This window comes from Cervus elaphus, chromosome 7 (genome assembly GCF_910594005.1).
Source record: "Cervus elaphus chromosome 7, mCerEla1.1, whole genome shotgun sequence".
Lineage (NCBI taxonomy): Eukaryota > Metazoa > Chordata > Mammalia > Artiodactyla > Cervidae > Cervus > Cervus elaphus.
Window position 1 is genome coordinate 10,612,826 of NC_057821.1, and position 26,361 is coordinate 10,639,186.

A 26,361-nucleotide genomic window follows, 5' to 3' on the forward strand; every position below is an offset into this window, starting at 1 on the left:
TAGTCCCCTGTGTTATACCGTAGGTCCTTGTTGTTTATCTGTTTGTTCACTATGGGATTTGAGTCTTATTCAGCACATTTAAAAGGGTAATATAGTAGTTTTATGGCGCACCAGGTGGCACAGTGGTAAAAAAAACCCGCCTGCCAATACAGGAGACACAAGAGACACTTGTTTGATCCTTGGGTTGGGAAGATCCCCTGGAGTATGAAATGGAAACCGACTCCAATATTCTTGAAAGTTCCATGGACAGAAGAACCTGGTAGACTGCAGTCCATGGGGCGGCAAAGAGTCAGACACAACTAAGCACATACGCCTGCCCATAGTAGTTTTATAATAAAATGTTAATGTTTATAAACTAGTAGAAATTACATCCATTCTCTGCAACTGTTTTAAACCAATATGAAAAACAGTAGATGTCACCTTAAGAATGTGCAAGGAACTGCATTAGTTCTTATGTTCTTTAGGGGTAGAGGGGCAAAAATTTTGAGGACTACTAACTATGAAGGACTGTGACTAGAAAGATAGAATGGGAACTAATGAGATATTCTTGGAAGCCAGGTAGTGTTTAGACTTGAGGTGGGAGGACAATCTCTAAACCTCGGTCTCCTCACCTGTAAACGGAGTCCATTCCTGCCTTTTGACCATTCTATGATGGGAACAGGAGGTGTTGCTGGTTGCAGCAAGGCAGGGAAAAGAAGACCACCCTGAATCGGGACTGGCATGAGAAGCTGTCAGTCCTGGGGGACATTTTTAGGAGCAGGAGAAGATATTTTGCTGTCTTTTAATTGCAGGGTTAGAAAAGAACACCTTTGACCTTACCAATATCCTGGACAAAAGAGAATGTACCCAATCTCTGATGCCTTCAAAGATACCTATAAACTTGGGGCCAGGTGCAAAGTGCAGTCATTGCGGCCCCAGGTCACCACTCTGAGGGTTGGGGAGGTCGGGCAATGGACTGGAAGGGCTGGAATGTAACAGGCTTTTTGCAAACTGTTGTCAGGATATGTAAAGCACCTATTTCTCAAGCCCAGTGTCACTCCAGGCCGAAGAGACCAGTTCAGTAATGCCTCTCTGGCCCCTGCTGTAGCTGAGAAGGACAGAGATGGGCTGAGGAGGCCGATTTCAGGAGGCCAAGGAGGACTCCACCTGCCGGCTGGATCTTGAAATGGCTGTGGAGGCGACCGGATCCAACAATTCAAAGCAGGTCTAGCCTTATTCCATACTGTAAGTTACCATTCACTTACACTGTAATTGGGCATCACAGCAGGTTTTCATAGCTCAGCTCTCTGGCTGGTCTGAAAAACCTTGGCAGGAACCAAATTTTCCCACTGTGAGCTGTGCCTGTAGGCAAATCTAGTCAAAATGAAGATCCGGGGAAGCTATATTGGTCTGTTTTGGACTCAAGCAACAGAAGCTAACTGATTTAGGTGAATATATATATATATATATATATATATATATACATATACAGACATACATATATATATACAAATATATATATACATACACATCTTTTTAGTATAAAAATGAAGTGAGGTTTAAAATGTACTATCCCTGGGACTTCCCTGGTGGTCCAGTGGTTGGGACTCCATGCTTTCAATGTCGGGGATATTGGTTCAATCCCTGGTGGGGGAACCAGGATCCCATGTGACTTGTGGCAAGTTTAAAAAATAAAAGGAATAAAAAATGTACTATCTTAACAGTGTTCCCAGAATTTCTTTTAGAGAAGGAGTTGTCTTTAGGGGAAATGAGTCTTTTAAAGGAAGGAAGTGAAATCTTCAGGGCATGAATGTTGGCAGGAATCCTAGCAATGAAGAGATGCGCCTAGAAAGCCACAGGGATTTGCTTTTTTCTCTGGACACAGTGGGGCAGAAGGGAGAATGGTGGGGCAGGGAGGAGAGGTAGTAATTTGGGAAAAGGCCAGGCCCTAAGGGGAAAAGAGCCAATCAGAAAACTTCAACTTTACGAAGAATGTCCACTGTGTGAGTTTAAACTATTTGCAATGCGTCATGTGATCCTGCCCCAGGGCCCAGAGCATCATACCATCTATACCCGTGAATGTTTTGTGTGGGAAGAGGTTTGGGCAGTCCTCAGGAAGGGCTGAGTTTCATCTCTACATTTCTGAACTGTGACTGCAACAGCCTCGCAGAAGCTGAAGCCTAGAGGCAGAGAGATTTATGAGAATATAAATCCCCCAGAAATTTGCAGAAATCTTAGGGAAGGCTTTGACTTCCACAGCCCATTCTTCCTTCCATCTCAAAGGCAAGGAGGTTGATGTCTGAATTACAAAAGTACTGCACATTCATTTCACAAAGTGGGGGGTGGGGTGGGGAAAGAGAGAAGCAGAGAGAAAAAAATCACTCAGTTCTATTAACCAGATATCTGAGGGTGTAGCCTGGGGAGTATATGAGAGAGTGGAGTGTAATCTTTATGTTAAAGATGATGGAGAGGAGATAATATACCTACAGAGTTTGTTCATCTCCAGATGACAAATCCAATCTCTTTCATAAGATTGCCTTCTAGGGACTTCCCAGGTGGTCCAGTGGTCAAGAATCCGTCTGCCGATAAATATTTATTTATTTTTTTTAAAGACTGCATCCCAGCTGCTAGGTACTTTAAAAAAAAATTCATTTATGGCTGCACTGGATTGCTGCACGCAGGATATAGTTCCCCAAGCAGGAATCAAATCCAGCCTATTTGCATCGGGAGAGCAAAGTCTTAGCCACTGGACCACCAGGGACCTCCCTGCTAAGTACCTTTTTATGGTCTATCTGAAGGTTGGGATGACAGGTCCCTTCCAGGTCCTAAAGACCTGGGTTAAATAGGGACAACAGAATTTTCTACAACAGGAGGAAGGATGTTCTCCATTTACAGGGCAAGTATTTTAGATAAATGAGAAGATAAGTAAGAAATCCAGGACCATAAATTTCTAGTTGTGGTGGTTTAGTCGCTCAGTCGTGTCGGACTCTTTGCAACACCACGGACTGTAGTTCGACAGGCTCCTCTGTCCATGGGATTTCCCAGGCAAGAATACTAGAGTAGGTTGCCATTTCCTACTCTGGGGAATCTTCCCCACCCAGGAATCAAATCCGGGTCGCAGCATTGCACCTGGATTCTTTACCGACTGAATCACCAGGGAAGTCTAAATTTCTAGTTTCAGAAGCCTCTTGAAGGCCGAAGAATTGATGCTTTTCAACTGTGGTGTTGGAGAGACTCTTGAGAGTCCCTTGGACTGCAAGGAGATCCAACCAGTCTATCCTAAAGGAAATCAGTCCTGAATATTCATTGGAAGGATTGATGCTGAAGCTGAAACTCCAATACTTTGGCCACCTGATGTGAAGAACTGACTCACTGGAAAAGACCCTGATGCTGGGAAAGATTGAAGGCGGGAGGAGAAGGGAACGACAGAAGAGGAGATGGTTGGATGGCATCACCAACTCGATGGACTTGAGTTTGGGTACGCTCCGGGAATTGGCGATGGACAGGGAAGCCTCGCGTGCTGCAGTCCATGGGGTCGCAAAGAGTCCACACGACTGAGCGACTGAACCGAACTGAACTGAACTTGAAGGACAAAGCCCTTTTGTGAAAATCAGAGGGAGCATAGTCTTCTTCAGCGGAATATCCAGGTTCCAGCCTCCGTAATGCCTCTCACTGCAAGTCACACACCTTCTCTGGGGCTGTTTCTTCCCTGGAAGGATAAGGAGACGGTACTAAGATAATCGTTACGTTCCCTTCCAACTTCCAATCCTCTTCTGTGATACTTGCCAGACGTGTCTTACCGGTCCTGGAGCTTCCGCCTCGGCTCCTCCCTGGGCACCAGAGGGCGCTGCAGGTGGGCCCGGCGCCGCGTGCGGTGGGCGGAGCGGCAGAGTCTGGGGGAGGATCCCAGGCGTGCGGTGATTGGCCGCGACCAAAGCGGAAGGGGGCGTGGAAAAGAGGGGGCGGGGACGAGCGGCCCGGTGACGTCGCGCTGGCGGGGGCGGGGCTGGGCCGCGCAGCGTGTGACGCCGCAGCCGCCGCGCGGAGCCGGGGATTAATGGGAAAAGTTTTGGCAGGAGCCGGAGGCGCCTGCGGAGCCTGTGGGACGGCGGCGGCGGCGGCGCGGGGGGCAGCCGGGACAGGTCAGTCCGGGTCCTGGGAAGTGGGTCGGCGGAGCGGCGGAGGCGGGAGAGCCGCGGGCCCGGGCTGAGGCGAGCCGCGAGCCTGGTGCGCGAGGCCCGGCGGGGAGTGGAGTGCGGGGCGAGAGGCGCAGGGGGTCCATCGACCCGGCGGCCGTCGCTTCCCGTCGCTCGGGCCCGGGCGGGCCGCGGCCGTCCGTGGCTCTCCGGGCACCCCTCCCCGCTGCCGCTGCGCCCCCAGCCTTTGGACGCCCGTCGCTTGTCGAGCCCGAACTGTGGGCCTCCTCCCCTCGACCCCCAGACTTCTGCGGCCCCTTCTGGGCCTCGTGTCTTCGCCTCTTCCCACTCCTGTGTTCTGAGAGCCGGAGTCTCAGGCTCTGGGTCCCCTCCCACCCCTGCCTCTCATCTCTTTCTCCATCCCTTCTCTGATGTCCCCAAAGCCTTGACCCTCTTTGCCCAGGGTCTCCTTGGAGAGCTTCTCTGCCCTCCCCCGCCTCATTATCCTGTTCTTCGTCCTCCTATCCTTGCCTTCCCAGTCTTTGCTCTCTTTCCCCATCCCCGTCCTCTTTCCCCCAGTTGCCTGCCCGCCCCCCCGCCCCAGTATTACTCCTCCCCCACAGCTTTCCCACCTTGTTACTTGGCTTTTTCAGCCCATGCCTTCAATCCCTGTCTACCTAAGCCTCTCCTACCCTGGTTCCCCGCAGAAGCCCCGTTGTTTTTTTGCCCCACTCTCAAGATTTCTTTCTAGTCAGCCCTGTCCCCTGCATTCCTGTCATCCACCTCCCCTTCCCTCCCAGTTCCTTGCCTCTGCTTCTGGGAGAAGCATTGAGCTCCAGACACTACTTTGTTTCCCATGACCTACAGATGAGATCCCCGTGGGGTAGGGTGTGCAGTCCTTGATTGAAGTAAGGCTCTGAATGTCTGAAGTGAATATAACGTGTGTCTGTGTGGGAGAATTTACTCGGGTGTTGCGTCAGGGATAATGTCCAGTTTATAGATCATTCTCCCAGTCTCAGCTGAGTACTTCCCCTTTATGGGTTTGTTGACTTCCAGGAACCCTTGAGGAGAGACCAGCCGCTGAATTGGGTGTGTGCCAGGGGTAGTTGGAGGCCTCATCCAACTCTTTTCCCCTTCCAGGAAACAGGGCTTTGTGGCTTTACACTCTGGACATATTATACACATTTAAGCCATGATACCCCAGCCTGTCTCTGCCCTTCCTCCTGCCCTCCACCCAATGCCCCATCCCAGGGAGCTAAGAGAAGTCTCCAGAGAATGCCTGTGGACCTCAACCTGTTTCCTCTGTACTGACTCCAGAACATTTTTTTCCTGTTTAAGTTTTGAAATAGATTGCCAGCCTGATAGCCCTGGGGCTGGCAGGTATCTATCCCTCTTGTTATTGGTGGCTCAAACCACCTGCTGATCTTTCCCTCACGCATCTCTGTGTTCTGGGCTTCTGATGTCAAATCACTGAGCAGGTTCTCCTGAAGGTTTTTCTCCTTCTGTTTTCCTTGGGCGCTTCATTTCCTGTGACTCCAAGAGGGAGGCTGACACTGAGGTTCTGTTCCATTTGCCCAGGCGTAGCCGAGGCTATCAGGTCGTATCTGCCCAAGCAGTTTGTGGGTCTGCTTTAGGAAGATAGTGCCAGGAGCTTGCCTTGCTTCCAATCACAGGCATCGTCCTCTCTGGGGCTGGAGAACCCACCATGTTCGTGGTGCATCTGGATGTTTAACCTTCTTGCCAAGGTGAAAGTTCGTCACAAATGTGTTCAGTTTGAGCTCCTTTATTTGGTGTTAGTCCTCTCGGGGACTCGGGAGATGTTCAGGAAGTAACATATCCTCTGTTTCTGTCCAGTCTGATCTTGAAGGATTCTGAAAGCGTGACCCACTCGCAGGTTCAAAAATGAAAGTCTGTTGTTTCACCTGGCTCTGGGTTTCTGGGTCTCCTCTTTTGAGGATCGTGCTCTCTGCCTTTGAGCCAGAATTGAATACAGAATTGGCAGCCTTCAGGAGCTGTGGTGGAGAGCCAACTGAATCGGCCAGACCAAACTTTAAGGTTTTGGAGCCCTCCTGTGCACAGACCCTTTTCTGTGAGAGGAATAGGGCTGTGGAAGGCTGAGCCAGTCCCCTTTCCCAAGCAGCACTAGGGGAAGGATTTGGGCAGACAGGACCAAAAGGGGTCCCTTGTTGCTATAGAAAACACCCCTCTGGTGAGTCCTGATGAAGTTGGGGTCGTGTGTTTGGTAGTCCTTTCGTCCATCCTCTGGCTCCCCAGGACTTCATCCAACTCTTTTGAGCTGTTTGCTGCTCCTCTGCCTGCTTACCCACTGGTTGCACTCTCCACTGAGGCGGCCAGTGAGAAGGGCTCGAGAGGAGGTCAGGCCCGGTCCTTGGGGAGCAGCTTGGGCACCAGCAGCTCCGGCCAGATAGCTTCTTGCAGTTTGTGCACCTGGTCGTCTTCTGTGTAGGTAGTCGTGATTATCCAGGACCGAGTGCCCGTGATTTTTGCAGAGCTCAGCAGACAGGCCGCTGACTTTGTCCCACAGATAGGGTCGCCCAGCAGCCCTCAGCTCAGTGACCCGCTCTGTTCGGCTGCCTTTCTCCTCGCTTCTCCACTCCTGCTTTCCTCCTCCGTGCACGCAGGAAGAGTTGCTGCCACACAGCCTTCCAGTCCTACCTGTGGTCCCTCAGAGTCCGCTCCCCAGGGCCCGGTGAGAGGACAGCCAGTGTTGGGCGCTGGGCTGGGAAGCTCGTCGGCCTCTTTTTTGGACAGAATGCCGCTGTCCTGGCTGTTGTGCAAGCTGTCCCCAGGGCCTGCGGCTCCCGGCGTGTCCTGGGATGGTGCAGCTTCTCTCAGAAGGGGCTGGCCCTTTCTCTGCTAAAGGCTTCAGCTGTCTTCTGTCACTGAGCCCCACCTCCTAGGGTGCTACCTGCAGGCTGGGAAGCTAAACTATGGGGCCTTCCTCTGTGCCTTTGGATCCGGAGGGAGGAGCCACTCACAGCAGCCGAGTTTGGTGATGTCAGGAGAGCTGGGCACATGCTTGAGCCTGGCAGGGAGAATACAGCCCCTTGCATCAGGTTTCAGATACCCGGGTCTTCTTCCATGGCACATGGTTCTTGGCCTTCATGGCTCAGAGGCTGGTGATGAGGGTGTGACTCCAGTGCTGTCTCCACTGGGCTGTGATCAAGGAATCAAGTATGACTCAGGGCATCTCTGCTGCCACCCGTGGGGAGTGTTGGACTCCGGCTTCTTCCTCACCTTGCCAGCTCCTCCCACCCACCTGGTAGAAGCAGCAAAGCCAGTGTCTGCTGACTTGGAAATGAGCAGATGACTTCCAGGATTGGGAAATATTTGCTGACTCAGGCTCAGAATCACAACATCTCAGGGTGTGTGTCAGTGACAGAGAAGGAGCCAGGTTGCCCTGGGAGCACCCTCTGAGCCCTCATGTTTCATTATAATGTATCAGAGCTGTTTTTCTGATGCCCTGTGTCTCTCAGTTAAAGATGGGGGGTTTCTTTCTCTCCTGAAGCCTTGTGCGGTGTTTTGGGGTATGTACATGGTACTCACGCAGTGGCTTCTGTTCACCAACAGATGAGGACAGATGCACCAAAGAGGTAATCCTGTCTTTCTTACCTCGGGTCTTCTGACAACTGATGGATGTGATTTCTCTAGCGCGGGGTCCCAGATCCCAGGCCCCTGTCACTGCATCTGGTAGTGACAGTAATTAATTAATTATTGAATCTGTGGCTTACATGGTTTTTTTGAGGAGCATTAAGGTTTTCACCTTTACACTCACTGAAACATAAATTCCACAAGGGAGAGGTCTTATTTCCTGTTGTGTCTAGGGACAGTGTCTGGTACAGAGGAGATGCTAAGTAAATATTGAATGAATAAAGGTACAGACTTTCTTCTCTGTCCATGTGGGTGCCAGGCCACAATGATGGTGTGCATCTTTCTCTTTCATTTATGCAACAAACATTTTTGAGTGCCTGCTGTGTGCCAAGTGTGTTACTAGGCACTTGGAAAATGATGATGGTAAGAAATCAGATTCTGTCCCTGTTCATGGGTCTGTAGTTTGCTGGCATGTATGCGAGAGCTGGGCGTGATACATAGAATTGTTTCTAACATCTCTGCTGGGATATCAGGTCCTCAGGAGAGTCAGAACAATGCTCCGTACTTCCCATTGCTGTTTCCCTATTTGGCTCTCAGGATGCCTGGCAGGTTTTGTAAACTCTCAGAAGGGGAGCACCATGGAATTCGATGTTAATTGTCCCAACTATCTGGGAAGCCTGGCCATGATGGGGTCTCTGCTGGGGGCCAGGGGAATGTGGGGCTCCTGTTTGATTTGTTTTAATCTCTGAAGCTCAGTAGTTTTAATAGCTGTTTATGGATTTCACTTCCCTTTCTCTGCCTCTAACACCCCATGGGTTTTCCTGTTGCCAAACAGGGTGCTGAGCTCATGTGTCTGTCAGTCTGTGGGGGTCAGGCTGTTTGTGAATCTTGCAGGAAGGTCTCAGGCAAGGGCCCCTCCTATTAATCCAATACCAAGTCTTTTTCTCTGAAGGAAATGTGAATGTGGAAGGAGGAGGATTTGGGAGGACTTCTGAGGTTCTCTGAGAGAAGGCAGAGAGAGAAGTTCCCCATAATCAGGGAGAACTGCTGCGTTGACTTGATTTGCTTGGTCATTTGTTTGAGCAGCAGCTCGCCACAGTGGCAGCTATTGTCCATGTCCAGGGTCAGTTGTCCTGTTCATCTCTTAACTTTGAGCTCCCAGCCCCAGCCGGAAGTTTTCTTTCTCAGTTTCCACTGGCAAAGATGAGGCTGTAGGTTTATCGGATTTTTCAGTGTTAATCTCAAAAAACTGGTGTTGTCATCTTAGTCTTTCCCACCTCAGGCACTTTTTTGGGGCCAGATGCTGTGACAGATGATTTCAGACACGGTCCTTGGCTGTCCCCATGGCCTGGACATATGCATAAAAACGTGTTTTGAACACTGAGAGCCAGTGAGTACTAAAAATATGTGCCATACAAGGACAGTCATTGATAGGAGTGCGTCATCCGTGAGGGTTGGCTTTGTCCCTAAAGAAACTGGGCATCAGATTGGAAGGAAGCTGGTTTATTCTGAAGTCAACTTCATGCTCTTAAAAATTGTTAAGGACGTCATGAACTTTTGTTTACTGTATTGGAAGTTAAAACCAAGGCAGTTTAAAAAATTACTAACTTATGAATTCATTTAATATAACAATAAAACCATTACATTTATCATAAATAACATTTTTAATGAAAAATAACTATTTTCCAAAACAAAAATGTTGAGAGGAGGGACATTGTTTTACATATTTGCTAATGTCTGTTTTAATAGAAGAGAGCTGGATTCTCACAGCTATTTCTGTGTTCAGTCTCTTGAAGTCCAGTCTCAGTTAAAGAATATGAAGAAAATCTGGCCTCATACAGATAGGTAATTGAGAAGGAGAAGCGTATTTTAATAGCTCTTGCAGATAATTATGGATATTCTTCCTTTGTACTGTACCCAAACTGGACAAGTGGTAGTTTCTTAAAGGTTAGTTGAAATGTGGAGTCTGAAACCTTATCAACAAACTTCTCATACTTTGTGACATTTATAATCCGTTGGCCCATCTTGCACTTCGAATGGATCTTTTATTTTGGTCTTTGGAAAATATTGGTTCACTGAGTTACATATATTTTCTAAGTGTTGACATATTTCATTTTATAGCATCAGTAAATCATGTTCAGACCATTGATTTTAACCTTCAAGTACTGGGAAGCTGTGAAGCTCACAGTGGTGGATACAAGTTTTCTATAATGTAAATTTTTTGTTGAAAGCTAGATTTCTTATTGTTGGTAACACACTGTCAGTTTCTTTTCTTGAAGTGACAGCTCACTTCATTTTCAAGAAAAAGTTTGTTAAATACCCAGTCTAAATAATCATAATTTATTTGGCTGTTATTCTTTTCTTTCAAGTAAAAATGGTACTTTATGAAGGAAAACAAAAGTGGCTAGTTTAGCTTGCAACTCAAACAATTGCCCAATTGCTTTTCTTTGAAACAGTCTTGGAACTCCTGATTTGTTATAAAGGATATTTAAAAGACATGTACTTGGGACGTCCCTGGTGGTCCAGTGGTTAAGACTCCTCTCTTCCCCTGCAGGGGGCACAGGTTCAATTCCTGGTTGGGGAACTAAGGCCATGCAAGCCTTGTGGCACAGCCTAAAAAAAAGAAGACATGCACTCAAAGAGCATGATTTAATAAAGTTAGTTTTTTATTGGTTCATCTAGGACATTCTTAAGTGAAATTGGCACATTATTATTTTTCATGATTCTGTGGGTTGACTGGGCTCAGCTGGGTAATTCTAACTTGGGGTCTGTCATGTTGCTATAGTCAAGTGGAGACCAAGGCAGGAGTCATCTGAACGCCCAGCTGGGCTGGATGTCCACACTGGCTCACTCACATGGCACTTGATGCTCGTTTTTGTTTTTTTTTTTCTTTTTTTTCCAGTTTTTTAAGATGATGCTCGGTTTTGACTAGGGTCCCTACACGGGGCCTCTGCATGTGCCCTGTGCCTCTCACGGTATGGCAGCTGTTCTGAGCAGAAATCTAGAAAGACTGAGTGTGTTGAGAGATACAGGCAGGGTTTCTTAGGGCCTCGCCTTGGAAGTCACACAATGTCACTTTGTGTTTTCTTGGTCATCGGACCGGTTCAGATTCAGGAGAGGGCTGCACAGGGGTATGAACAACAGGACACATGGTTCATTGGGAGGGAGAGAGGGCTCCAGGGAGGCCAGGTATCTCTTTTTTTAGCATTCCTTCTGAGAGGTAACCCAGCCTGTAGATGAATACTCACAGGAGAAAAGTGTGTTTTCTCACCATTCCCATTTCTGGAAACCACTGTTAGGAAACTTCTAGTAGCTTGATAGATGTCATTGAATGCCAGGTGAGGAAATCTGTACCCCATGTTCTTTGGGCAATGGGTGACTGCCTATGGTTTTAGAGCATGGAGTCATTATGTTAATATTGCACAAAAGTTGATTAAATGGAGAAAGAATGAAGGTAGAGAGGTTAGGTAGGAGATTACTACAGTAGTCTTAAGTATGAGGAAATTCTTCCTCATGTATAATCTGAGTTCCTCTGTTTGCTGTTGAAATTAATTGATTTTGAGCTGCCAGCCACACAGATTAAGTTCACAGAGCCTGGGTGGAGTAATGTGCACACACACATACACACACGTTGTTTAGGGGTGCTGATACACCAGAGAGGCTAAAGGGCTCACAAAAGTTAGAAGGCAACTGAATTTAGGTTTTATTGGCAAGACACATTAAAAAGTTCTTCATAGTTTATCAGATAAGAAGCAGGAAAGATAAAGTTTCGTGTGACACGCTGACAGTTTCAGTATCCCTGACCAAGAGGGAGTGAGGAAGAGAGTGAGAAAAAGGGGACAGATGAAAGGATGGGAGGGAGAGGGATGAAGAGGGGGAAGGAAGAGGGCTGAGGGAGGGGGGCGGGAAACAGCAAACAGAGACGGAGGACAAGGCTGGAGGAACTGCTTGAGACCCAGCTAAGACTGCTGTCACGGGTCTCCAGCCTTGGCAGGGGCTGGCTGCTTCCACAGTTCCCGGGCCCTGGCTGCCGAGCTCAAGCACCTCATGCCCTTGGCCTGTCTCTGTGGCTCTTTCTGTCCGAGAAGACGCCCGGGGAAGGGCTGGAGCGGCATTAGTGTCGGGCAGAGCTGGATGTGACTCTTAGTGCTCAGGGTGTGGGGTTGTGACGTGGAGACTGAGGAGCCTCCGTAAGTGCTGGGTTCTCCGGGGCACTCTGCTCAGGAGGAAGTGGTTTCCTGCACCAGCCCCTCCCCCACTGACAGGCGTCTTCATCTGCTCCTCAGTAGTTCCTGGAGTTCGGGGCAGTATGTGGCCCTTCTTCTCCTTTCACGTCCCATCTGCAAAGCCTGACTTCTCCCAGGCCTTGGTGTCCTCTCAGCAGCTCTCCCGAGACCCTTCCCGAATTATCTACAGCTCATAGCAATACAGCTTTGAAAGAGATCCCCCACGAGATGGATCCTGAAGGGAGTCTCCCGGGTGTTATGAGAAAATGACCTCATGTTTAAGTTCATTTCTTTATTATTGTATTGTTCAGTTCAGTTCAGTCGCTCAGTCGTGTCCGACTCCTTGCGACCCCGTGAATCGCAGCACGCCAGGCCTCCCTGTCCATCACCAGCTCCCAGAGTTTACTCACATTCATGTCCATCGAGTCGGTGATGCCATCCAGCCATCTCATCATCTGTCATCCCCTTCTCCTCCTGCCCCCAATTGTATTGTTAGGGACCTAAAAACAGATTTTTGTTGCTTTCCTTTGTAACCTGCTATGACTGTCTGGTCCTTATCTTATGACTGCTTTTGGCACTTCCTTCATCCAAGAATTGTGACCTCAGTGGCCCAGAGTTTCTTGGCTACCGCTCCGCTGGAAGTGCAAGCCAGCTCTGCTCGCCTGCCGGCAGTGAGGGCCAGGCAAGCTACTCTGCGTACACAGCTGTCTGCAGGCCCGCTCGCCTCCCAGACAGGCCGTCCTTGAACTTGCCAGGACCCAGAGCTCGCTGATCATCCCTTTTTCCAAACAGGCAGGCCAGGTGTGCCTTTACCGTTTCCCTTAATCCCATAAAGCATTCCTTGCTTGTGGCTGTCACTCTGCTTTCTTCACCTCCAGTGCTGTTTTCTCTGGCGTCGGGTTTCTCAGCCCCAGCACTGTAGACATTTTGGGCTGGTGCCTCTTTGCTGTATGGGCTGTCTGCATATTGTAGCGCGTCAAGCGTCATCCCTGGCTTCTACCCACCAGATGCCAGTTTTACCCCCCCAACCTTGGTGAAAACCTGAAATGTCTCCAGACATTGCTACATGTCCCCTTGGGACAAAGTCACCCCTGGTTAAGAACCACTCCTCTGTCATTTCCCTACTAAATATTTTTAGCCAGCTGGGTCCACTGGTGACCCAGTGGATCAATAAAACCCATGAGATAAGCATATCGTTCTTACAGTGGAAATTTATCATCCTCAGTCACCTCCCTGAGCCCTTGAAGGCTTTGAGGGGAATGAGCAGCACATTCCAACCAAGAAACCGTGTGGTGCTACACAGCAGAGGGACCGCGTCCCAGGTTTAAAGCCGTATCCTGGGGCAGCTGTGTTTCTCTTGCTTTGCCTCTTCGTGTCTTTTGATGTCTGGGCAGAAGCCACCTCGCTGTAACTCCCAGAGGTGCCGTGTGGAGCAGAGTGGGTAGTATGCAGTGTTCGGACTGACTTTAACCTGGCCCATCCTGGCATCAGATATCACCAGCTAATCTGGAACCTCTCTCTAGACTCAGATGGGTTCTCACAGCCCTCCTCCCAAGTCAGGTCTCGTGGGAGAAAACTTACCTGCCATCCCAATCACTGCAGACAGTGATTGCAGCCATGAAATTAAAAGACACTTACTCCTTGGAAGGAAAGTTATGACCAACCTAGATAGCATATTAAAAAGCAGAGACATTACTTTGCCAACAAAGGTCCATCTAGTCAAGGCTGTGGTTTTTCTAGTGGTCATGTATGGATGTGAAAGTAGGCCTGTGGAGAAAGTTGAGTGCCAAAAAATTGATGCTTTTGAACTGTGGTGTTGGAGAAGATTCTTGAGAGTCCCTTGGACTGCAAGGAGATCCAACCAGTCCATCCTAAGGGAGATCAGCCCTGGGTGTTCATTGGAAGGACTGGTGCTGAAGCTGAAACTCCAATACTGTGGCCACCTCATCTGAAGAGTTGACTCATTGGGAAAGACCCTGATGCTGGGAGGGATTGGAGGCAGGAGGAGAAGAGGACAACAGAGGATGAGATGGCTGGATGGCATCACTGACTCGATGGACATGGGTTTGGGTAGACTCCGGGAGTTGGTGATGGACAGGGAGGCCTGGCATGCTGTGGTTCATGAGGTCGCAAAGAGTCAGACACGACTGAGCGACTGAACTGAACTGAACTGAATCCCATCTCGAGCTTGTTCATCTGGCCCGATCATTTCCTTGCAGCTGCCCCTCCGTTGGAGGCTTTCAGGCCAGTCCAGAGACCGTGCTGGGTTCCCTTGACCCTCGGCATGTGCATCCTGAGATGGACTTCTGTGTGGTCCCCCAGGGACTTCAGGTTGGAGAAGAGAAAACTACCCTTCCCTTCTAAGAAGGCCCTCCAAAGGCCAAAGTGTTCAGTTGCATTAAAATAACTCCCGGCCCCCCTAATTAATAGCATGCAGTTAGAGCAAGAGAAGGACCCTGATCTAGGACCTTGCCAAGACTCCAGATCTGACTCTTCTTTCCTGCAGACCATTGGTCTGAATTTCTTCCAAACTCTCGGCTCCTGTCTTCCGTGGTGGTGGACTGGGTAATGGCCCCCAGAGATACTCAGGCCATAAGACCTGGGCCCTGTGGGCGCTGCCTTATATGGCAAAATGGGTTTTTCAGGTAAGGATCTTGAGATGGGGCGATTATCCTGGCTTACCTCCCTTCCAGGTGGTAAAGAACCTGCCTGCCAATGCAGCAGATGTAAGAGATGCTGGTTCAATCCCTGGGTCAGGAAGACCCTCTGGAGAAGGAAATGGCAACCCACTCCAGTATTCCTGCCTGGAGAATCCCATGGACAGAGGAGTCTGGTGGGCTGCCGTCCGTAGGGGCGCATAGAGTCGGACACGACTGAGCGCACAGCACACACATCCTGATGGGCCCTAAGTGCAGCCTCAAGTGTCCTTCGAAGAGGGAGGCAAAGGGAACTCTGGTACAAAAGGCGAGTGACCACGGCAGCAGGATGCTCTGCTGCTGGCTCCAAGAATGGGGGAAGAGGCCAAGGAATGCTCGGAATGCAGCTGTGTAAGCTAGAAAAGGCCAGGAAACAAATGCTCCCCTAGAACCTCTGGAGGAAGTACGGCCCGCCAGTACCTTGATTTTGGTCCAGTGAAACTAATTTTGGTTTTTTGACCTTCAGAATCCTAAGAGAATAAATGTTTTGTTTTAAGCCACTGAGTTTGTGGTTATTTGTTATGGTGGCAACAGGAAACTACTGCAGGGCTTATCCATCTCCAAACACAGGTAGTGACTTGGCTGACCCTTGTTCTTATTCTGAGGCAGTTGTAGAGCGTCCCTTTCATGGTACTTGGAGATTCTAGGTCCAGCCTTTTTGCAAATTAATATTTAAAGCAATGTGCTGTCTGTAGCTCAGTCGGTAGAGTCTGCCTGCAGTGCAGGAGACCCGGATTCAACCCCTGGGTTGGGAAGGTCCCCTGGAGAAGGAAATGGCAACCCACTCCAGTATCCTGGCCTGGAAAATCTCATGGACAGAGGAGCCTGATGGGCTGCAGTCCATGGGGTCGCAAAGAGTGGGGCACGACTGAGTGACTAATACTTACTGTCTGGGGGAACCTTTTCGGGAGTTCTTGGGAGCAAAAGAGAAGGCTTCAGATAGTATGTGCTCCTTGCTTTTGGAACTCACCCCACACCTTCATTCAGACTGTTGAGGATCCAAGGTTAATTTAAATCTGACCCTGGTTCCCTCTTCCCCTCCACTCTTCTTCCTACCATTCATCCAGTCGGTATTTACTGGGTCCCTGCTAGGTGCCAGGCTCTGTTCCAGGCACTGGGAATGAAGGAGTGAACAAAACAGATAAACAGATCTCCTGCTTGCCTGGTGGTTGTGGTGGGGAAGGGGGAGGAGCCAGAATTAAGTAAATGGCATGTCAGATGGTGAGAAATGCTATATCAAAAAATAAAGTAGGAAAGAGGTCAGGGCAGTTTCAAATAGAGGGCTTGAGGAAGGCCTCGCCGAGAAGGTAATATTTGAGCCAAAAGAGGAGAGTGAGCCATGTGGGGGAAGAGTCTTAGAGGCAGAGGGAAAGGAAGTGCAAAGGCCCTGAGGCAAGAACCTGGCTGGTGTGTCAGAGGAGGAGCCAGGTCAGGTGGCTAGAGCAGTGAGGGAGGAAGAGAGTAGGAGAGGAGACGAGAGGCACGCCTGGGGCCAAAGCCACCCACCTGAAATGCTGTAGAAGGTCCTCCAGGCGGGCCCTTCCTCCCTTCCTCCTTCCCTCCCTCCCCCCTCCCCACCTCCCTGCCTTTGGGTCTGTGTCCTCAGTCCCTTTCTGTAGAACACTTGTCACTTCATGCCAGTGGAATAGCAGCAGGCAGACGGAGCTTCAAATGCTAGAAGAGGGAGAAAGCATCTTCCAGTTTCTGAATAATAAAAGCAGCTGTGTGCTAAGGAAGGCAGGGCCGGGTGGCCCCTGAGGGTCCTCCCTCCCCTCCTCCAGGCCCCGAGGCTGCCCCCCCCTGCCAGGCCCCGAGGCTGCCCCCCCCCCCCCCCCCCCCCCCCGCCACCTTCCGGCCACCTTGAATGCTTTCTAATGCTTTCTTTTTTTTTTCTAATGCTTTCTTAACAGCCCCTCGCCTCCCAGCCCTTCCCCGCCCAGAGCAGCACCTCAGCCTGCCTCTGTCCCCGCGCTCAGCTGGGTGGGTGCCTGGAGGCTGCCAGGGGGAGGGGGGCATGCGAGCTGGGCCCCTGCCTGTTTACACTGTCCCCGGGCCCCCAGCCTCACAGCCCCCCGGGTCACAGCCGAGTCTCCCTCTCCTGGGAGTGGCCGTTCCAGACCTCAGGACTCTCTCCGCTCGGTCCTCACCATGCAGCTGGGATTTCGAAGAATCGGATTCCAGAACATCTAGTATGCCCAGCTAGAAGAGTCACTCTCCCTGGATAGTGGCCCAGGACAGTTCTGGTGCTCCGGCAGCTTTCCAAAGTGACATTTTGTCAGCTTTGATGTCACTGGGAGGTCGGGTACAGACTGTCTTCACAGATTAAATCCTTCATGCCTATGTCCCTGATTTTAGAGTTAGTCCTAGGTGACTCTGTAGAACCTGTTCTAAGTAATGGCACCATGGGACTTCGCTGGCAGTCCAGTGGTTGAGACTCCGTGCTTCCACTGCTGGGAGCATGGGTTTTATCCTTGGTCAGGGAACCAAGATCCTGCATGTCGTGGTACAGCCAAAAAGGATAAATAAATAAATAATGGCACCAAATCAATTGCCATTGAGAGATGAGAAGTCAGATTGACCAATGATAACTTTGATTTCCCAAGAGAAAATCACTAGGTAAATAAATTCCCAAACTGCAGACTGCGTCCAGTCAAAATTGTATTAATCCAGTCCTGTTTACATGCTGTCACATTGTGTGATTCCTGTGACTTCTTTTCTGGCTCTTTAACACCCCACTGTATTTACAGCACCTACTTATAGTTTGCCTCTTATAATCCTTGCAGTGGGTCACCTTTTAGAAAAATATTTTGTCTGTTTTTTAGCCCATTCCCTGACCCAGTGGACATATGTGCCCCCAGGCCTGCCTCTGCCCCTGCCAGCCCAGGGTGGCTTTGTCCTCTGCACCGCCAGGACCGTGTGTTTTGGACTCAGATTTGTGCTCCCGCCTGGGCACCTCGTGGAAAACCAGGGGTACCTCTCACGAGCAGCCTTCAGTACTCCTAGGGCTTTGCCTGTGCTGCTTCCTGTCTGCGGACTGCAGCCTGAACCTTGCCTTCCTTTCTGCTTTCTGCTTCCATTGTGAGAGAGAACCAGTCCATCCATCCTATGCATGGATGAGTCAGACACCTTGCTGAGTCACAGGGGAGCAGCCTGCCTTGCACGGTCATGTCAGTCCTGATGGGCGTTCACCAGCCACATCAAAGGTCTTCCCAGAAGCTGGCTGCTTGCGGGGCCAGTGCCTTGTGCAGAAAGGTTCACCAGGCACTTGCTGGATGGAAGGGAGACTGGATGGCCGGCCTGAGTGGCCCTCTGCCCACAGAGTGGGGCTCAGCCAGCCCACCACAGAGCCGTCTGGCGAGGCACCTCTCGGGGAGCAGCCAGAAAGCTGCCGTGTTCCCTCTAGGACCCCTTTCCCAGTTGTTGCCCCTCCCTCTGGTTGAGGCTCAGTGGAAACAGCCGAGATTTCTGGCTTTGGTGGTTTCTCTCAATTGCCTCCTTCTCCCTGCTCCCTCCACAGGGTGTCTAGTAAGGCTCCCTTCTCACACCCCTGGCTTGGCACCTGCTGGGGTGTATTTTGGTGGGGTGACTGCCTGCAGGCTAGGCTCTGACCCTGACTGTGTGTGGCCTCGTCAAGAGCTGGGCTCACCTGTGTCTAAGCCCCTTCCATCCCCAGCAGACATCAGTAGATAACCAGCAGCTGAGTCGAATATGTGTTGAATGCACTGTGCGCATCACGTCCCGTCACGGTATCTTGTTTCATCCACACCTCCCTGAGAGGTAGAAATCATTGTACCCTTTTACAGATGAGAGTGCTAAGGCTCAGACTGGTTAGGAAAGCTGCCCGAAGCGGCACAGCTAATAAGTGGCAGAGCTGAGATTTGAACCCGGGGGACTGAAGCCTGCTTATTTGATCACCACGCAGCAGGACCTCCGCTCAGAGGGGTGACTGGCCAAATCCAATTCTTCCACTTCGGAAAGTACCTGCCTGACCGGCCAGACTAATGTTGCCTTAGAGAACACTCCCTGCTTTCGAGCACAGCAGAGCCTCTTGTTGGTCACCTAGCAGAAGCAGAGCGTTGGCAGGCTGTGGGGCCCCCTGCAGAGCCTCATTTCAGGTCAGCGGGCAGCGGAGGCCCTGAGAGTGCCGTACTCAGTGACTCCCCGGATCTGCCCCAAGGCAGTGAGCAAGCCCCCTAGAATCGTAACAATAACCAGCCAACTGTTGGGCCAGGCATGGACTTGTAGGAGCTGAAAGCAGTCCCTGCTCCAGTGACAAACCCGCCCACTTTCAGCCGAGTGAAAGAGGAAAAAGAAGATGGCCCGCGTGTGCACACATGGAGAGAAGGGAGGGAGATTGCCCCTGTTCAGATGCTCCCTTGGGCCAGGCCTTACCCTACGGAGCAGCTCACTCTCACACCATGGACATGGTGTACTGGATGAGGAGGTGTAGGTATAGATACAGGATCAGAGAAGCTGAACAACTCGATCAAGTCACACGGCTGACAGACGATAGAGCTGGGGTTGAGCCCTTTGGAGCCCGTGTTCTTCTCAGCTCAGTGACTCTGCCCTCCCTGCTCACGTCCCCTTAGCCTGGGCCTTCCGGGTGTGTATGGGTGAGTGCCAGTTTGCATCAGCTGGCTGGAAGCAGAGGCAGAAGGGGACTCGGTGCTCCTGGCACCTGTCTTGCTCAGCAGCACTGGCCCTGCCTGCACCGGGAGAACGTCCCGGGCTCCAAGCAGCAGTGGCATTCCATTTTCCTCCTTTCTTGTACCTTGCCATCCCTGGTTTCTTTTGGGAGAGCTATATTTATTTCTGCTCCCACTTCCTCGCTAGAGGCAGGGGTTGGTGTGCAGGGAAGGTGTTGGGAATCAGAGAGGCGGCCTTGAGGGGCATCTCAGTGGGAGCCTTGGCTGGACCCTGGGGGCTGGGCCTTGATGGCCGCTCCTTCGCCCAGCTGTAGGCGCGGGGGTTCTGGAGAGGGGACAGCCACACTCCTCATTTCTTTGACTTCTCAGAAGGGAATGGGCTTCCACCTAGAGCAGAGCAGGAAGGAAGTAGCATGTGGCACTCGCCGGCAGTGTCTGAGGATAAGAACTTTGAGGGCATATGAGGTGCTGGTTAAAAGCCAGACTGCTCAGGACTGTATTCTGGCTCTGCTAGTGGCCTTGGGCAAGTTTCGTTATCCCTGGATGGCTTCCCCATCTGTAGCTTGGGGGAGGTGACTATAGACCTTCCCCTCAGGGAGGACTTGAGGATTAAAATTGCCTTTAAAATTATATGTTGAGGCACAAAAGAGACATTCATTGAGTGTTTTGTTTTACTGGCCATACCACGTGGCTTAGTTTCCAGATCAGGGATTGAACCCAGGCCCTGGCAGTTAAAGCATGGAGCCCTAACCACTGGATCACCAGGGAGGTCCCACTTGCTGACTGTTGAGTGTTTTACTGTTAGCATATCTCTGGACTGTCAGTGTCCAGCACCCTAGGGGATGCCAGTAAACACTGGTTGGACTCAACAGAACTTCAAGACTCTTGGGCTTCCTCTCTGCATCTGAGTGTTGGCTGGAGTGGGTGTTGACTCCTGTGGGACCTTGCTGGGTGATTCCCATGGCTGCTGCCTGAGGGTCACCCCCACGCTCCGCGGCCTGGGCCCTGGAGGAGGCAGCCAAGTCAGGTAAGGCATCGTCCAGCCTGAGGATGTCAGGGGCCCACGGCCCTGTTTTTCCTTTTGTAGCTTTCTGAGGCTCTGGCTTTGGGGTGTGAGCTCTGGAAGGGTTGGGGCCTATGTCCCACGGGTGCAGTCACTGCTGGCTGGTTCTGGGTGGTTGGGCCTGAGGTTTTAGAGGAGCGGCTTGTCCACCAGCAAGCTGTTGAACTTGCTAGTAACAGTGAAAGACACCTTTGGAGACTTGTGTTTGGGGACCTAGGAATTAATCAGATGTAACCAATATTTGTGAGCTTCCCTTGTGGCTCAGCTGGTAAAGAATCTGCCTGCAATGTGGCTGACCTGCATTTGATCCCTGGGTTGGGAAGATCCCCTGGAGAAGGGAAAGGCTACTCACTCCAGTATTCTGGCCTGGAGAATTCCATGGACTGTATAGTCCGTGGGGTTGCAAAGAGTCGGACACACCTGAGCAGCTTTCACTTTTCATGCATGTATGTATGTGTATGTGCTTAGCCGCTCAGTCGTGTCTGACTCTTTGCCACCCCATGGACTGTAGCCCACCAGGAATCCATGGGGATTCTCCAGGCAAGAATACTGGTGTGGGTTACCATGCCCTCCTCCAGGGGATCTCCCCAACCCAGCGATTGAACCCAGGTCTCCCGCATTGCAGGAGAATTCTTTACCATCTGAGCCACCAGGCAAGCCCATACACATATATGTATATATGTTAGTCACTCAGTCATGTCTGACTCTTTGTGACCCCATGGACTGTAGCTCACCAGGCTCCTCTGTCCATGGAATTCTCCTGGCTATCCCCACAAACCAAAAGCCAGGATTGTGGAAATTTGGGAAACTTTTTTGGATGCGGAGCTGGCCTTCAAGCACAAGAATTCTCTGTGTGTGGTTTTTTAATTTATTTTAAAATGTTTTAACTATATAAATAATGGTGGTTCATTGTAGATAATTGGAAGATACAGATTATTACTGAGGGAAAAAACAGTCATACATGCACACACCTGTGGTCAATCTACGACAGATGAACCAAGAATGTACTGTACGATGGAGAAAAGACAATTTCTTCAATAAGTGGTCCTGGGAGAACTGGACAGCCACGTGTAAAAGAGTGAGATTAGAACATTCACTCACACGATATACAAAAATAAACTCAAAATGGTTTAAAGACCTAAATGTAAGACCTGAAACCATAAAACTAGAAGAGAACATTGGCAGGATACTCTTTGACATCAATAATACCAGTATTTTTCTGGATCAGTCTCCTAAGACAAAAACCAAATAATAATAAAAGCAAGAATAAACAAATGGGTCCTAATTAAATAGCAAAGGAAACCATCAACAAAACAAAAAGATAACCTATAGAATGGAAGGAAATATTTGCAAATGTTGTGACCAACAAGGGTTAATACCCAAAATATATAAAAAGCACATACAACTCAATATAAAAGAACAAACAACCCAATCAAAAAATGGGAAAAAAAAAAAAGTGGGCAGAAGACCTGAATAGACATTTCTCTAAAGAAGACATACAGATGGCAAATGGGCACAAGAAGATGCTCAGCATCACTGATTATTAGAGAAGTGCAAATCAAAATAACAATGAGATAGCGTGTCAGGCCTGTCAGAATGACCATCCTTAAAAACTGTACAAAAAACAGATGTTGGAGAGGATGTGGAGTAAAGGGAACCTTCCTACACTGTAGGTGGGAGTATCAATTGGCACAGCCACTACTGAAAACAGTATAGAGGTTCCTCAAGAAACTAAAAATAGAACTATCATATGATCCATCAGTTCCACTTCTGGGTATATATCCAGAAAAAGCAAAAACGCAAATTCAAAAAGATACCTACACCTCAGTGTTCATAGCAGTACTGTTTATAACAGCCAAGATATAGAAGCATCCTGAGTGCCCATCAGCGGACACATGGATTAAGAAGAAGGGTATACATTTACAATGGAATATTATTCAACCATAAGAAGAATGAAACTCTGCCATTTGCTGCAGCATGGATGAGCATAGAGAATATTATGCTTCATGAAATAAGTCAGACAAAGACAAATACTGTGTGACATGATTTATATGTGGAATCTAAAAAGTACTACAAATAAATGTATATACAAAGCAGAAACAGACTTACAGAGAACAAATTTTGGTTACCAAAGAGGAGAGGGGAGGGAGGAAAGGACAAATTAGGGGCATGGGATTAAAAGATACAGACTACTATATATAAACTATTTGAGCAACGAGGGTATATTGTATAGCACGGGGAATTATAGCCATTATCTTCTAATAAATTATAATGGGCTATAATCTGGAAAAATAATCACTATGCTGTACATGTGAAACTAATATAATATTGTATATCAACTATACTTCAAAGAAAAATTTTAAAAGTCATATCTAGGGAATTCCCTGGCAGTCCAGTGGTTAGGACTTAGCACTTTCACTCTCGGGGCCCCAGGTTCAATCCGTGGTCCAGGAACTAAGATCCCATAAGCCAAGAGGTAGGACCAAAAAAATCAAACATAATTAAGCCATCTGTAAGTGACTACTATAAATTTTGATCTATGTTCATTCATTCATCTATCAATTAATGAATATTATTTTTTGGTGAAGAATGTGGGTAACAATCTCTCACAAGCCAGGGACTGTTCTTTGAGATTTTAGTACTATGTATACCTAATTTTTTTTTCTCTCAAAAATGGTGTATTGATTCTCAGTTTCATGAGTTGCCTTTCCTGTTTTTTGGTTGGTTTCATTATGTCTCTGCTCTCTGACTGTCCTTGCCTTTTGAGTGTGCAAAGAAGGGCATTTTGCCCAAAGAGAGGCGTTTGGGAAGAGCCATCTGTTGGTGTAGTTGCTTGAAGGGTGGATGGCAGGGAGGTGCGTGAGGTGTGTCTCTGCGTCTCCACATCCATCCCCCATCTGCTCTCCCTCCCCACCCCTCTGCCTTTCTTTTTCCTTCTATGCAAACCCAGGAAAGGATACTGCCTGCGATCTGAAGGTTTCTTTTCATGGCTTTCAGAGAAAAACCTCTCAAGAGCTCAGGAAAAAAAAATACCCAGAGTGAAGATGGGAAGGGTCCTGCCCAGGTTGGGGCGGGGTCTAGAGAAGAGTGACAGACAGGAGGGTCTGGGTCCCTGGCCTGCTCCCTGCAGCAGCGAGAAGACACTCAGTGCTGGGCGGGGCCGAGGGGTCAGGGCAGCTGGCAGCTGGCCGTAGGGGCTTCCTGCTGAGGTAGCCCCCAGGTGGCCAGGAAGAGGCCTGAAGTTTAATATAAGGGGGCGGGAAGTAAGGGAGAAGGAATTATGTCTTGAGGGGACACACTCCTCCACCCAGGCCCTGCTCTTGCCATGAACCTCTGCCTGTCTGCTTTCCCCAACTGGCAGTGCCTAGGCTGGGTAGTCTGACAGCGCTGACACTCCCAGCCACAGTACTCCTCCAACCCTGCTCGGTGGCCCCTCCCTGGGCAGTGGGGGGGGATCTGAGCATGTAGTCCGGCTTGGGGAAGGTGTCCCCGGTGTCCTCAGAATCGGGGGAGATGTCCCCAGCATCCTCAGAGTCGGGGAAGATGTCCCCAGCATCCTCAGAGTCGGGGAAGATGTCCCCGGTGTCCTGAGTCAGGGAAGATGTCCCGGGCATCCTCAGAGTCGGGGAAGGTGTCCCGGGCATCCTCAGAGTCAGGGAAGATGTCTCCAGTGTCCTCAGAATGGGGGAAGATGTCCGAGGCATCCTCAGCATCCTGGGACATCGGCAGCTCAGCTTCCTTTCTAAAATGACAGCTCAGAGCCTGGGAGAAATTAAAGCTGGGGTGTTCTAGGAGGAACAACATCCCTCCCCTTCACTTCCTCTTGAATAAAATGGGGTCTCTGGCATTAGGTGAGGAGGAGGCCTCTGAGCCCTGAGGGTAGGTGACACTTGGCATCTCAGCTTTTTCTGGACCACTCTGATCAGCACACAGACTGGTGTTTCATGGGGGGTGGCCAGGACTTCACGCTTGTGAACAGGATGATTTCCGTCAGCCGTGCGTCCCTGTGGGCCTCTCTGGGTCATGCGTGTTCTCCGAAGGAGCCCAGTCCTTGCGAGACCTGGCGGCCGGCCCCTGGGCTGCAGAGCAGAGTGGCTTCCTGTGCAGCCCCTCGGAGCCTGCGGTGCTCCTCACCCCTCCTCCACCCCTGAGCTATAATTAAGTCCCTGCTTGAAACCGTATCCCTCAGCTGACACACGCTCCTAACCGCAGTCCCGGGCCCTGGGCAGCTCCTCCGGGGTGACCCCGGGGGCTGCGGTCTCAGCCTCCAGACCCGCTTGGGTGGGGCTGAGTGATGGTGGGCGCCTGCCAGGAGAGGCATGGGTTCCGTGGGGCAGGGGCAGGCCTTGCCCACGAGGCGGAAAGTGGGGAATCAGGGGGAGGTGAAGGCCTGGTCAGCAGCCGGAGCACAGGGCACCCGGGGTGGAGGGGAAGGGCAGGCGGACCGGCTGAGATTCTGAATCACCGGGCCACGAGGCAGGGTGGGAGCAGTTCCTCTTATTTGATCGTCTGTACATTTCTGTGGCATTTGAAAATTGAGGTACACCTCACATAACATAAAATTCACCTCTTTAATGTACGCACTCTAGTGGTTTGGGGAGATTTACTGTGTTGTACAGTCATCGCCACTATCTAATTCTGTAACATTTCTGCTAGCCCTGGAGCAAACTCTGTACGCATTAGTGCTGAGTCCTCATACCACCCTCCCCTCGTCAATTCCCTGTCAGCCGCTAACCTGCTGTCCTTCTCTGGGGGTCTCCCTGTTTGGGACATTTCATATAAATGGAATCATACAGTATGCGGCCTTTTGTGTCTAGCTTCTTCAGTTGGCATAATGTATTCAGGGTTCACTCACGCTCTAACCTGTAATGGTATTTCATTTCTTTTTATGGCCGAATAATATTCCATTGTGTGTATATCCCTTTTTAAACAAAAAGTTTATCCATTCTTTGGGTGATGGACACTTGGGTTATTTCCATTTTCTTGACTTCTGTGGACACTCGTTCACCGGCTTTGTGTAAGGATATGTTGTAAGTTCTTTTGGGATTATTTATAGGAGTAGAATTGCTGGATCATATGGTAATGCTCTGTTTAATATTTTGAGGAACTACCAAACTGTTTTCCAAAGTGCCTTCATCATGCCCTCACTCACTTCTTGTTTGTTTACTGTGTTTATTGGCTTTGCATTTATTTACTTATGGCTCTGCTGCATTGTTGTTGCAGACGGGGGCTGCCCTTCCTCACAGCTCTCCTGCTTCTCACTGCGCTGGCTTGTCGCTCAGCGTAGGCTCTGGGGCGCACAGGTTTCAGTAGCTGGGGCTCCCGGGCTCGAGAGCACAGGGTTAGCGGTTGTGGGGCACAGGTTTAGTTGCTCCACAGCTTGTGGGATCTTCCCGGACCAGGGCTCGAACTCGTGTCTCCTGCATTGGCAGGCAGATTCTTTACCACTGAGCCACCAGGGGAACCCTATGTATGTATTTATTTATTTTTTATGTATTTATTTTTAATTGTGAAACATCCATAGCAAAACTTTTGTCATTTTAGCCATTTTTTAAAACGTAAGTTCAGTGGCATTAAGTACCTTCACAGTATTGACAACCATCACCACCATCCATCTCCAGAACTTTTTTCATCTTGCAAACATGGGAATGCCCTGGTGATCCAGTGGTTAGGACTCCAAGCTTTCACTGCTATGGTCCTAGGTTCAGTCCCTGATTGGGGAACTAAGATCCCACAAGCCTCACAGCATGGCAAAAGAAAAAGCTGGAAACCATCTTGCAAGAATGAAACTCTGTACCCTAAATAATCTCTCCATTCCCCACTCCCCCAGGCCTCTGGCAACCACCATTCTGCCTTCTGTCTCTATGAACTTGACTACTCTAAATCCATATGAGTGGAGTCATACAGTATTTGTCCTTTTGTGACTAACTAATGTCACTTATTGGAGAAGGGAATGGCAACCCACTCCAGTATTCTTGCCTGGAGAATTTCATGGACAGAGGA

At 49.7% G+C, this 26,361-nt stretch overlaps 1 protein-coding gene across 3 annotated transcripts in view; it reads left to right on the top strand.

Moving 5' to 3' along the window:
- The first annotated feature begins 3,969 nt into the window (after positions 1-3,969).
- The window catches only part of PPARD (peroxisome proliferator activated receptor delta), an 86,597-nt gene continuing 64,205 nt past the window's right edge, over positions 3,970-26,361 (top strand). Inside the window, exon 1 of one of the 3 annotated variants that reach the window (XM_043907263.1) lies at positions 3,970-4,121. The gene's annotated coding sequence lies outside the window, so the exon portion shown is untranslated. The remainder of the gene's footprint in view (positions 4,122-26,361) is intronic. The other 2 variants (XM_043907265.1, XM_043907266.1) reach the window with 2 other exon arrangements.